The 12,647-nt window shown below is 41.1% G+C and overlaps 1 protein-coding gene across 7 annotated transcripts in view; it reads right to left on the bottom strand.

Annotated features, from left to right (window-relative positions):
• The window catches only part of PAG1 (phosphoprotein membrane anchor with glycosphingolipid microdomains 1), a 92,371-nt gene that overhangs the window by 31,463 nt on the left and 48,261 nt on the right, over positions 1-12,647 (bottom strand). For 3 of the 7 annotated variants that reach the window (XM_081874509.1, XM_081874512.1, XM_081874514.1), the window contains exon 2: positions 6,553-6,625. The exons of 2 other annotated variants lie outside the window; for them this stretch is intronic. The gene's annotated coding sequence lies outside the window, so the exon portion shown is untranslated. Of the gene's footprint in view, positions 1-6,552; positions 6,626-10,691; positions 10,899-12,647 lie in introns of those variants that run through there. 2 more of the 7 variants (XM_081874511.1, XM_081874513.1) reach the window with 1 other exon arrangement.

The raw sequence follows: 12,647 nt of genomic DNA, 5'->3' as shown, positions 1-12,647 counted from the left end.
ACTACTAAATCAAGAAAAACATTCTCAAAGCAGTGCATATAAAAGGCAAAGATCAGAGCCACATTAATTTGGGTAAGCTTGTGTAAACAGAAGTGCTTTAAGCTGCCATCTAAAACTAAACACAAAGAGTGCCTGCCTACCTAGTATACAAAGGCAATGAATTTCAGAATACAAATCAAGTCAATCACACACACACACACACACACACGTTTCGGGTCATAAGTTATTCCTTTGGATTACCTAGAATTTCAGCCCAGGGTAAGTGTGATGGTTATGGCATAGATTCAGGTAGGTAGCCGTGTTGGTCTGACACAATCAAAATAAATTAAAAAATTGTGAGGTTGATGGACTTCCATTTCATGCAGCTCTGAAGAAGTGTGCATGCACACGAAAGCTTATACCCAGAACAAACTTAGTTGCTCTCTAAGGTGCTACTGGACATATTTTAAAATTTATTTTGGTTATGGCATAGTTGTCTATACAAATTGATTAATAATAATGAGCATGATGTGTGGGTCATCTTAGGCCCTTGTAGGGAGACAGAGGGTCTTAGCCAAGAGTGTTCTCACTAGCCAGACACTGAAATAAACAACCCAAAGTTTTTGAACCGCTTCTTTGCTTTCTTATTTAGAGCACTTGAAGTCACCCAGCCTAGAACTACTACTGTGGAAGTTTCAGATGTTTGTACATACTGTAATAGTGAATAGAAAATCAACTTAGAAATCCCCACTGGCTTTGACAATTCAAAAATTGTCACATAATTTAATCCTAAAAAATGTGCAGTAGCATATCCACTTGTATCAATGGTATCACAGACCGTGCATATTTATGTTTGTCACACAGTGTTAATGCAGCTGTCAGGGTGCGGCCAGTTCTAAGCATTCATTTGTGAGCCCAGCAAACTGAGGAATCAAGATGTTGATTCTGGTGCAATGAATGTTCTCTTACATTTGATTATCCTCTGTGAATACTTTGAGCTACACTGATACAACACTGAAAACTAGGCAGAGCAAGCATGGTTTAAATAAAGAAATGAAAGCTTTGCAACCCCTGGAGTCTTTGGGGAGTGTGTTTTAGCCCTAACATTTTGTAAGTTAATTGCTTTAAAAGTGGTATAGAAGAATTGACTTAGCAGCTCTCATGACTCCGAATGGAGTTAAGTAGGAAAGTTGGAAAAGTGGAAAATGCAGACATTCCACAGTATATCTGGTGTTCTTTACAATCTGCCAAACTGGGTGATCAGGTAACAGGGGACTTGGAGGAAAACTACACTATCTGAACCATGCTTCTTTCTGCAAATGAAGAGATTCTAGCATGCCAACTGGCTGGAGGACAGTGGGGAAAAGAATGATGAGTGCAGCTAAAGTTATTTAATGTTGTTGCCTTGCAGTTCGCTGAGCACCGAAATATACCAGCATTAGAGGACAAGGTCAAAGCAACAGCAAAAGAGTATTTTCAGGAAGCTACCGGTATTTGTTTTGAGTTCTCCTGCTTTCAAGACTGTAATAATAAGATGGACCAACCTATTTGGAAATGAAAGGACAGAAAACCTGGAGAATCAATTAACACTGCTGAGAATTTAAAGATCCATCAAAGTGGAAGAGAGAGAAGCAAGTGAGAAACTGATGGGATCCAAACACACCGACTTGGACATTTCCAAAATAGAACTCTTTGAAGGTTAGGGAACCTTCCCAAGCAGCATCTGATACAGGATGATACACTGCAGCCAGAAGGAAAGATCAGCAGAGCCTATCAATGGACAAAAGAACGTTAGTCCTATGCAAGGAGTCCTTCGGATCACAGCCATATGTAGCAGTTGATGAAACACAAAAACATCACCTGTGGTCTCTAGTTATTTTTCTTTTCTTTTTAATAGCTACTTGCAAAAATAGAGTGATGTCACAATAGCAATAGACAATGCTACTGTATGGAAATGTTTAGGGAAATATTGCATAGAAGTGGCATTCTATGCAAATGGCAGGTGCACAGGACAATTGCTTTCAAAATGCAAAACTGCACCCAAATGTGTATATTATGAGAAATGTGCACAAAAAGAATTTTCAAGAGGATGTGGCAAATGTGGAAAGTGTATGGGAAATCGAGAAACTGGAACAGACAGATTTGTCCTTCTCTATAAATCAAAATTGCATTGTTTTTGCACACAGAGCAGCTTTGGATGTAACTGCTCGCCTGGTACCTATAGGCAAAAAGGGACTGCATGCAGGTGAGTGCATGGAATTCCATATGAGTGAATGAGTGGGACTGCAGAAGACAGATGGATATACCTGACCAGAAAACAAGCTGGTTTCCAGGGGAGATAAGCACCTTCCTCCACATCCAGAGCAGAAATGCAGCAGGGTGCTGCAGCCAGGGAGGAAAGAGCTCTTTGTCTTTCTACAGCATGGTCGGCCCAAGACATTTTGCTGTCTGAGGTGAAGTACAAGATAGCTCCATGAACAAAAGTGTCCGGACTGCCACCTGAATCTTACCTTGACACAGGTAATAGAAGAGAGATTTCCATTGCACTTGAGGGTTAGCTTAGAGCAGCCTTTCTCAACCTGTGGGTCCCCAGATGTTGTTGAACTACAACTCCCATCACCCCTAGCTAGCAAGGCCAGAGCTCAGGGATGATGGGAGTTGTAGTCCAACAACATCTGGGGACCCACAGGTTGAGAACCGCTGGCTTAGAGGGAACAGGACCTGTTGCATTATAGCTCCCCTCACTCTACTTCATTGTATGGCCAGCTGTGCTCCACTGCCAGCCCTCAGGAGGCTAAGAAACACTTTCGCAGGTAATAATGTTCACAGACTTTTTACAAGGCTGACCCAGAGATCCCACTCTGTTTATTTAGCTGAGTCTTTAGCTACTCTTTTGTAAAGCTAAAGGAGTGGTCATCAGCGCATCTTGAGTTTCCATTAGTTAATTACTCATTAGGAAATATTTAATGGGCAATACTAGTTGTAGTACAACATCATTTCATGTGAGCATTCGAGAAAAGTAACAGAACAGATATTATATACCTGTGCTGGGTGTTAACCAGAAAGTTGGTGGTTGGAGCAGGATTCCTGCATTGCAGAGGGTTGTACTAAATGACACTCAGGGTCCCTTCCAATTCTATGATTCTATGATGTGGAATTAGGAGCTACTGCTTTGCATACCATAAATGAATTGCAAACTTAAATAGTGAAAGAGGCTTCCTTCTTTACCCATTAGCTGATGTCATGCAGTTTCAGTGAGGAAGCAGCAAGATGCATGTATTTTTAAAAAGGGAACATGGACGATGGGCAAATAACATGTGTTTCCTAACATAAAGAATGCCAGAGACACGCATTTTGCACCTGATGTATCAGCATAAACCACTAATTTTACAAGGAAATGCCCTCTATTTTATAACCTCAGAAAGCACCATTCATCAAAACTTTAATGTAACATATATGAATGTGGCAGATCCAGCATCTAGCAATTAGATTTAACATAACACATTTTAAAACTGAACTATGCTGTTTACCAAAAAGTAGTAAAGAAAAGTACGGTATATATGCATTTGATTGACCAAATTGAAGCAATGTATTGGAACAAGTTTATGAATGAAATAGGATCAAGAGGGTTTCATGCTTTCCACCTCAGTTGTACCTTAAATACAAAGAAGATGTGAAAGCAGGGTAAAATTAAGCAGACCTTGTGATGAGAAAGGCAGCCTGGTAACTTCAAAGCAGAAGATTAAGGTGTAGCTACAGGTAGCAAATAGTAGTGTGGTATCTGGAAGTCATGGGACGCGGGTTGCGCTGTGGTGTAAACCACTGAGCCTTGGACTTGCCGATCGGAAGGTCGGCGGTTCGAATACCCATGAAAGGGTGAGCTCCCATTCTTCAGTCCCACCTCCTGCCAACCTAGCAGTTCAAAAGCATGTCAAAAGTGCAAGTAGATAAATAGGTACCGCTCTGGCAGAAAGGTAAACGGCATTTCTGCACGCTGCTCTGGTTTTGCTAGAAGCGGCTTAGTCATGCCGGCCACATGACCGGGAAAAACCATGTGCGGACAAACGCCGGCTCCTTCGGCCAGTAAAGTGAGATGAGCGCCACAACCCCAGAGTCGTTTGCGACTGGACTTAACTGTCAGGGGTCCCTTACCGTTACCTATTTGGAAGTCATTTGCAGAGCTGAAGAATAGCTGGGAGGCAGCAAGCTTAACCTTGACCCAGGTTCCTGATAGCCTTTTATGATATGTATTTTATTGATATTTATATGTAACAAAACAAATACAACAAGGGAAATACGCAACCGAGGAAAGGTCTGTTTTTCAAGACTCTGTATTTGACATGAGGATACCAGTTCTGAAGAATATCTTATTTCAGTGCCCTGCCATAAAAATCCATGTGTGGAGGGAGATTGGTAATTGTGTTCCTTTGTAGCTCTCTATATAATAAAACTATACCAAACCTCATTAACATTGTCTGTTTGAGCATTATATATTTGTACGGTTCTTTGTGCAATCAACTGTCCCATTAGGGCCAAGAACCAATTTTTTGGTACCAGTTTTCAAACATATTGGAAGTTGGGGCTTCCCAAAACTTGGCAATAGTCAATCTTACAGCTGTAAGTAGAAACAGAAGAAGAAGAAGAGTTCGGATTTGATATCCCGTTTTATCACTACCCGAAGGAGTCTCAAAGCGGCTAACATTCTCCTTTCCCTTCCTCCCCCACAACAAACACTCTGTGAGGTGAGTGGGGCTGAGAGACTTAAAAGAAGTGTGGCTAGCCCAAGGTCACCCAGCAGCTGCATGTGGAGGAGCGGAGACGCGAACCCGGTTCCCCAGATTACGAGTCCACCACTCTTAACCTCTACACCACACTGGCTCCCTATGAAGCAGATCCCTATGAGTTAATTTAAGTCCTTCTCCACTAAAAATGGAAAGTAATGCCATTTGAGAGTTCATAGGAATTTGAAGAAGCTAGTGTAGCAACAGCCCGACAAACATATTTTTTGCCCAAATGGTTTAAGAACTGAATTGTGGGCCCTTCATTGCTGTCACCAGTGTTAGAAGTTAGTGTCTGGTGTCAAAATATTTATTAAATGATAGCTTTTCTTAATCCACGTGGGCTCTGGGTCATATCCCACTCATTGTTGGGGGCGGAGTTCAAATGTATACATAAAAATGAGTGGTTGTATGTGGGAGAATTATCTAGGTTAAGGGGCAAGATCAAATTAGGCATCCATCCTAGGTGATTACATCTCTGCCCCCAATGGTCTTTTATTCCCCTAAATGTCCTGCTGACACCCCCCCACACACAGTTGATTGCTCCCCCCCCCACTTTAGTATTGAGTAGCAAAGAAGGGTTTTAGAATTCCACCTCTGCTGCATATAATATATTTCTGCTTTTACATCACAACCTGCACGCCCAATTCTTCCAATTATTTTGGACATCAGAACATGTGTAGTTCAACTGTTAACAGCTAAAATACATATTGTAGGTCATATGGCTTGCAATCCCTCCTACAGTTGCCCTTGTAGAAGTTACATTAATTTCAGTGGAGCTTCTGCGGAAACAGCTGTATGCCGAATTGCAGCCCATGTGTTTTAATAAATAAAGCAGCATATCTATGGGAATGTTTAATCAGGCATTCGGGGTATTTCCAGGACACCTCACCCTTAGGGTACAAGAGCTTACATGAAACACACGTAGCATCTTAACAACTCACATTTTTAAATCTTCTTAAGCACAGGGAAGTTGACTGAGTCAGTGAGACTCTTATTACATTTCAAGTAAACATAGAGAGAAAGATACAAGAAGGAAGTGGTTTTATAATCTCAGATAATCAGATGTGCGCTTAGTGAGTTTACTAGAAACTGACTAGCTGAATATATATCTAGGGCATGTGCACAGCTACTCTCAACTTACATTAGTATATTTTGATCACTTCTCCCCATATGAATGCAAAGGCAATTAAGTCTTGGTGAGGTTCCTATTTCACCTTCACCAGCTCTCAAAAGGCAACAAGCTCTTGCTTTAATTCAAAATGAAGGTGCTGTATTAGACACAATTCAGATAGCTTAGAACCCATATGTGTCCCACTGTGTACAGTGGTGCCTCGCAAGACGAAATTAATTCGTTCCGCGAGTTGCTTTGTCTTGCGATTTTTTCGTCTTGCGGAGTGCGGATTCCCCGGGTATTAACAGCTTTAAGAAAAAGGAAGCACACTCACAAGACGTTTTCGTCTTGCGAAGCAAGCCCATAGGGAAATTCGTCTTGCGAAGCACCTCGAAAAACGGAAAACCCTTTCGTCTAGCGAGTTTTTCGTCTTGTGAGGCATTTGTCTTGCGGGGCACCACTGTATATGCCCCATAATACCCCTCCCCTGTTTTGAGAGCTAACAGGGGACTGAAATTAATACAATTTAGAATTTGCTGCTCTGAAATTCACAGGTGGGGATGGGATAAAGCCAGTGGGTTTAATGCCTCTAACTCAGCCTTCTAAAAAAGTGATGCATGCTGAAACAAAAATTTTACTTTCACATATATACCCATGGGGTATGAATTGTTGGTGACTGACCTGGAAAAAGACCTTGGGGTTGTACTGGATAGCTCGATGAAGATATAGACCCAGCTGTGACAAAGGCATGTTCCTAGAGATCAGTAGGAAAGGAATTGAAAATAAAACTGCTGGTATCAGAATGCCATTGTAAACAAATCTATGTTGCAACCACATTTGGAATACTGTGTATAGTTCTGGTCACCTCAAACAAGTTGGAAAACGCTCAGAAAAGGGCAATGAAAATAATCAAAGGAATGGATCAACTGTCCTATGAGGAAACATCACAGAATTCGGGACTTCTTAGTTTAGAGAAACGGCAAGTTAAGAAGTGAAACAATAAACGGTGCAAACATTTTATTCCCTCTTTTGTAACACTAGAACTAGTGTACAGTGGTACCTCGGGTTAAGAACTTAATTTGTTCTGGAGGTCCGTTCTTAACCTGAAGCACCACTTTAGCTAATGGGGCCTCCCGCTGCCACCAGCGCACAATTTCTGTTCTCATCCTGAGGTAAAATTCTTAAACCGAGGTACTATTTCTGGGTTAGCGGAGTCTGTAACCTGAAGCATCTGTAACCTGAAGCGTCTGTAACCCGAGGTACCATAGTACATCCAATTGAAGCTGAATGTTTGCAAATTCGGGACAGATAAAAGAAGCTTGCTCCCACAGAAGACAGTGATGGCTGCTAACTTGGTTGGCTTTTAAAGAGGATCGGACAAATTCATGGAGGGCAAGGCTATCAATGGCTATTAGCCACGATGGCTACCGTATGTTCTGCCTCCACTGTTATGCCTCTGAACACCAGTTGCTGGGGAAATACTGCTGCAACTCATCTCCTGCTTGCAGGCTTCCCCATGGCATCTGGTTGGCCACTGTGAGAACAGGAGGCTTTTGCATTTAGGTGAATTTAAAAAACAACAACGCACATCTCATGTTATACTACAAAGGTAACATGTAAATAGGCTTTAAATGTCTTCTGGCACAAAGTAATCTCTAAGCAGCCCATAACACAGATTTGAACCGATTGATTTAGGCCAGGAAACATCTTTTACTTGTTCACCAACAATGACAGTTGAAATGCAGCTGGACAGCTTGCTGCTGCTCTTAATCAGATAGCAGTTTTTAAATGAGATAGGCAAGAGCTGCTGTCGTCATGCAGCATGTTTCCAGAGTCACATACACAATGCAGTGTGTTTTGCTTCTTAGAGAAGTTGCTCCCTGGGGATTGAGACACCTCAGGAGTACAAAGTAGCAAAAGCCCCACAAGATCAGAACTTGTGAGCAGATCCACAGGAAGCATGACCAGGGTTCTCTGGAATAAAAGCCTGGATGCTACTTTGATGCTATGTATCGCTCCAATTTCTGCTTCCCTTTAGGTAAATCATGAGCATGGTTTCTAAAACGTTCCATTTTCAGCCCCCCCCCCCAAAAAAAACCACAACTTGGGAGAAGTTAAACAAGCAAAGCCACCCAGCTCTCTCCTCAAAGGACTAGATATTTTTAGACTACTTCTCAGAAAAAAACCCCTCTTGTTTCTAGTTCACTAATAATGGCTGTTGAACCCTGAATATTTTTCAGAGCACAGCAGCAATTAAAACAGCCAGAAGACTGATAAGCACTCAAATGTGTGCCTGTTTGTGCATGTGTGAAATATTCATGATTTTCATTTTTAAAAAAGAAAAAAAAGAAATGAGACAAAATATTTTTTTTTTTTTTTAAATAATTTTTATTGGGTTTTTACATTTTATAACAACAGACACACACACAAAGACAAAGACAAACAAACACACAAATACAATTACATACCCTAAGTTTCTTTACCCACTTTCATTGACTTCCCCCCACCCCCTCCTCTTACATCCCAATTCCAAAATTAATTCAGCAAGTTCTTACCTAACCTCTTAAAGATATTCACATTGCTTTTAAAAATTAAAATCTTTTGTTTATCTGTATTTAACTATCCAATTCTCTTATAATCATTAATTTCTTTTTTTTTAAGGTCGATCTAACTTCTCCTTCACAAATTTTCCCTTTATTATATTAATTATAGGTCACATTGACCAAGTAAAACAAAACATAACATTTTATAATTCTATTCTCTCCCCCCCCTGCCCCGGTTTCTGTCCCTTCCTAGACAAATGTCCAGAAAACAAACAAAAAATATTTCTAGCCCGGATTCCTCACGTCCGAGGCGTCTGATTCTCTGTCAGTCCCTCTCTGCCAGCTATATTGGTAGTCCTCTTTAATGGTCCTAAGACCCCGAAGGAGTTCAGTCAGAGTCAGATCATATTTTCTTTCATTCAGAATGTTGAAGAGTGTTTGCTGCGAAAGACCATCTAGTTTTCCATACTCAAGAGAAAAGTCCCAATCATATTGCTTTGTTCTTTCTAGTTTTAATATTCCAAGTACTCCAGGGGCTTCTCTCTTCTTCTTTCTCATCTTTCGCAGGTCTATAATCCAGAGGTCTTCTTGCTCATACTCTAACGCTGCAGATTTCTGGTTGATATTTTCCACTTGTAGTGTCTGAACTCCTTCTTTTTTCTCTGTCAATTCCAAAGGCATCTCTTCCTGCTCAGCTGCAGAATTTTTATCGTGCATCTCCTTTGTGCATTCAGCAGAGTTGTTTGTTTCAGGATTCAAGGTCATAAAAACTTTACTCAGAGCCATACTCTGCTCCTGCAGGATTCCCACGAGAAAAAACATTTTTTCTATCTCCGCCAGTAATTTTCCCTCTGCAGCCATTGTAATGTCACTAATTCCCCCTAGGGGGCTTTCAGTTATTTAGTAGTCCTTTTCCAATAATCTGTTACTTTGTTATTATCAATACTTTGTTTCCAATCGCCTCAGTCCAAATGTATCAGCTTTAATTCCAAGAGTTATTAAATAGCAAAATTCTTTACTTTGTCCGCCCGTTTGACAGCTTCTTTGACAGCTGTCAAACTCCTTTCACTTCTTCCTCCGGGACCCAAATAGGACACTCCCGGGTTTTTTGGGGGGGATACACACAAAATTCCAAATTCCCTTTCTCTCCAGCACAAAAATCTTGTTCTATCAAATTTGTGAGAAACTTTTAAATCATCAAAACAGTATTCATTCCGCCTTAATTCTCCGTTCCTTGCTTTGAAACGTCTATAAGTAGAGGGGGTGCGGACTTCCCTTTAACACATCCCCCGATCGTGCCGAATTCACAGGATAAAATTTTTAAAGTCCAAATTCCACTACTCACGGGTCCTTTGTTATCCAGTCCAAATTTTGGGAAGAAAGTCAGCGCTCTCCGGCCATGGCTTGCGGCTTCGCTCTACTGAGGTAGCGGTCTACTCTCAGCACCACGCCACTCTCCGTACCCTCTCCGCAGCCTTTAAAAAGGCTCTTCGTGGGTCGGGGAGGGCGCTTAAGGTGCCCACCGAGTCACCAAGTCCGCAGGCTTCCGCGCCTGCGGTTTCTGAGGGTCCCCGTGTCGCCGGCACGGCAAGACCCGTCCTCAGCAGAGCCGATTCCCTCCGGAGCTCGGAGGGAATCCGCCATTAGCCGTTCGCGCTAACCCGGAAGTAAGAAATGAGACAAAATAGAGGAGATTGATGTTATGAAGGAATAATCGCTGAGGTGACCAGGGCAAACACACGAATTACTATTTAAATGTCAGCTTTGACACAGTTTGCAATCCATTACTCATAATGCTTTAATAAATATTGCTTAATAATATTTAATAATGCATGCTTGTTTCCATTTTGTTGTATGATGTGGAAATAATATTAGCGTCACAATATTGTTCACAGCAGCTTTTGCTACAGGAAGTGACCAAGAGGCAAGGAACTATATAAGTGTGCAAAGCTATTTAACCTCATCTAGTGGCTTTGCAGAAATGCCTTCCTATTAGCAAGATCCCCAAACCACACTGCATATAAACATTAGCTGCTGGCTAGAATGCAACAGCTAAAGCAGCCTAAATGGCCTTTTCTTCTTCACACAAGTTCCCTCATTAAATGTTAATCCAGTCGACATAAGCACAGTGGGGAGGCACCAGCCCTGAACTTAAATGATCCTCAGAGTCAAAATAAGGCTGCAGATGTTCAGTGTTTAAATTTCTGTGTTAAGGTGATGGCTTATTAGCAGTTTTAATTAATCACTATAAAAGCAAAACAATTTTTTAAAAATTACCTTTATTCTTACATGCTTCTTCATTCAGAACCGTACAGATTGTCATGCAAAGGCAATACCAAACACGCTATATGCACAGCATGCTATGAAGTCCTTCCCAGTGATCTGGTTCTTGGAATTTTCAGATTCTTGCCCGCTCTGCTACTTTCTGAATCTGTATGCGCAGCACAGATCCCTACCTTATTTGGCTGCCAAGCCTATTACAGTGAGCAAACAATGCCTTCTCTGTCAGAACAGAGAATGAATAGTATCACAAAGACACTCCTCTCATGTACAGCTCTGGACTTTTCCCTCCTCCTCCTTTCAAAGCAATCTAACTAGGGTGAGAACGGATGACAGGAAATCGCTAGTATATTTTAGTGTGTCCCCTTCCTCAGTGCCAGTCATCATTATTAAAATGACAGCAAAAGAATATGATTTTTTAATTATTATTCAATAGCATAGATTTAACAATGGAATGCATCAACTGGCTTTATACTTTCTAAGTGACTGGATGTGAAAGCAAACATCTGGAACATCCATTTTCTGGGTATGGAAAGTCTGCTTCAAGCCATCAAGAGCAAAACAAAAGAGCAAGAAGAAAATCTCACAGATTGTCAGCTGAGTGTGGATAAATCTTCCGGTTACTCTCTGTTTCGAAACAGATTTGGTCTTTGAACAGAGACCGGGCTTCGGGAATTGAGAACTTGTATTATGAATGATAGAGCAAGAGTTTGAAGTGGGATTTGTGTGATGATAGCGGATGAATAAATCTTTGGGTGACTGGGGGCTCACTTTGCTCCTTCAAGGCAAGGAGACTAATTTCAAGAAAATGCAAAATGACTCTGCGGATACTGAATGCCTGCTGTGCAGTGATCATATTGGTGCAATGATCTTTCGTGCATTAGAGCACCTAAATGATAAAAATATTAAAATGATATAAACTTGTGGTTTATAGGCTAAGCAGTTCCTCTGCTATCAATAACATTTCACTATAGAGCCATATAGTACACTATTAAATTAAGTATCCTTCCAGACAGTGCTGGAAAGATACCAGTGTGTCTTCCAATGAAAGGAATGTTTTTTTAAAAACCAAACCTTTCTGTACATAGCCCATTCTGATTTTATGCTGTCTGGTAGCACATGTATTTGATTAAACCCATGCAGTGGCGGCTACTTGACCATATCTGGACCATCCTCCTACATTTTCCTTCAAAGACTGCCAGAGGCTGATTGAGAGTCACCAGATGCTACAGATAAATAGACGATGGCTATTCGCCATCATGCCCTACTTGAGTGTTTCCCAGGGGCACTTGGCTAGCCACTTGTATAGACAGAATGTTGTATCAGGTGGACCATTGGCTGTATCCAGCAAGGGTCACAGGAAATCAGCCAAAGTTCTTCCAAGTGTAACTTCAGACAACTGAATGCACCCTTAATATGAAACAGATGAGTTGAGTGCCATATACATTAATTTTGCAGGATCCCCACAACTGCACAAGTCTGACACAACGACACAGTCAATACAATTCCCAGATGATGCGTCCCAATGCAGTAATTATGTAATTAAATGGCAACTCACTCACAAGCTAAATGGGGGCCCTTTTATTTTCCCCAAATGAGTTTTGAACAGATTGAGGCTGACAATGTCCATGATGAAATTTTGTCATGTTCCTACTCATTATAACAACGTATTAACTATATAAAAATGAAGAGCTGTGGCCTAGAGGAAATGGCCTGTGCTGCCTGACTGATAGAAGATTGTGGGTCTTTTTACTCCTTTAAAAGCCTGCTTCAATATTTATTCTAAAAATGAATAAAACCAAGTAATGCTACAAGGCCAGCACTGTATGTACATTCAGTACATGTAATGCTACTTGTACGATCCAATAAATGGCAAAAGGGAAATAACACATAAATCTTATGGAGGTTTTTAAAAACATTTATTGCTTGAGGCAAAGCAGAGCTAGGTTTTCT

Source organism: Podarcis erhardii (assembly GCF_964252035.2).
Source record: "Podarcis erhardii genome assembly, chromosome: 8".
Lineage (NCBI taxonomy): Eukaryota > Metazoa > Chordata > Lepidosauria > Squamata > Lacertidae > Podarcis > Podarcis erhardii.
Note: the sequence above shows the minus strand (reverse complement) of the source record. Positions and strands in the feature narration are given on the sequence as shown.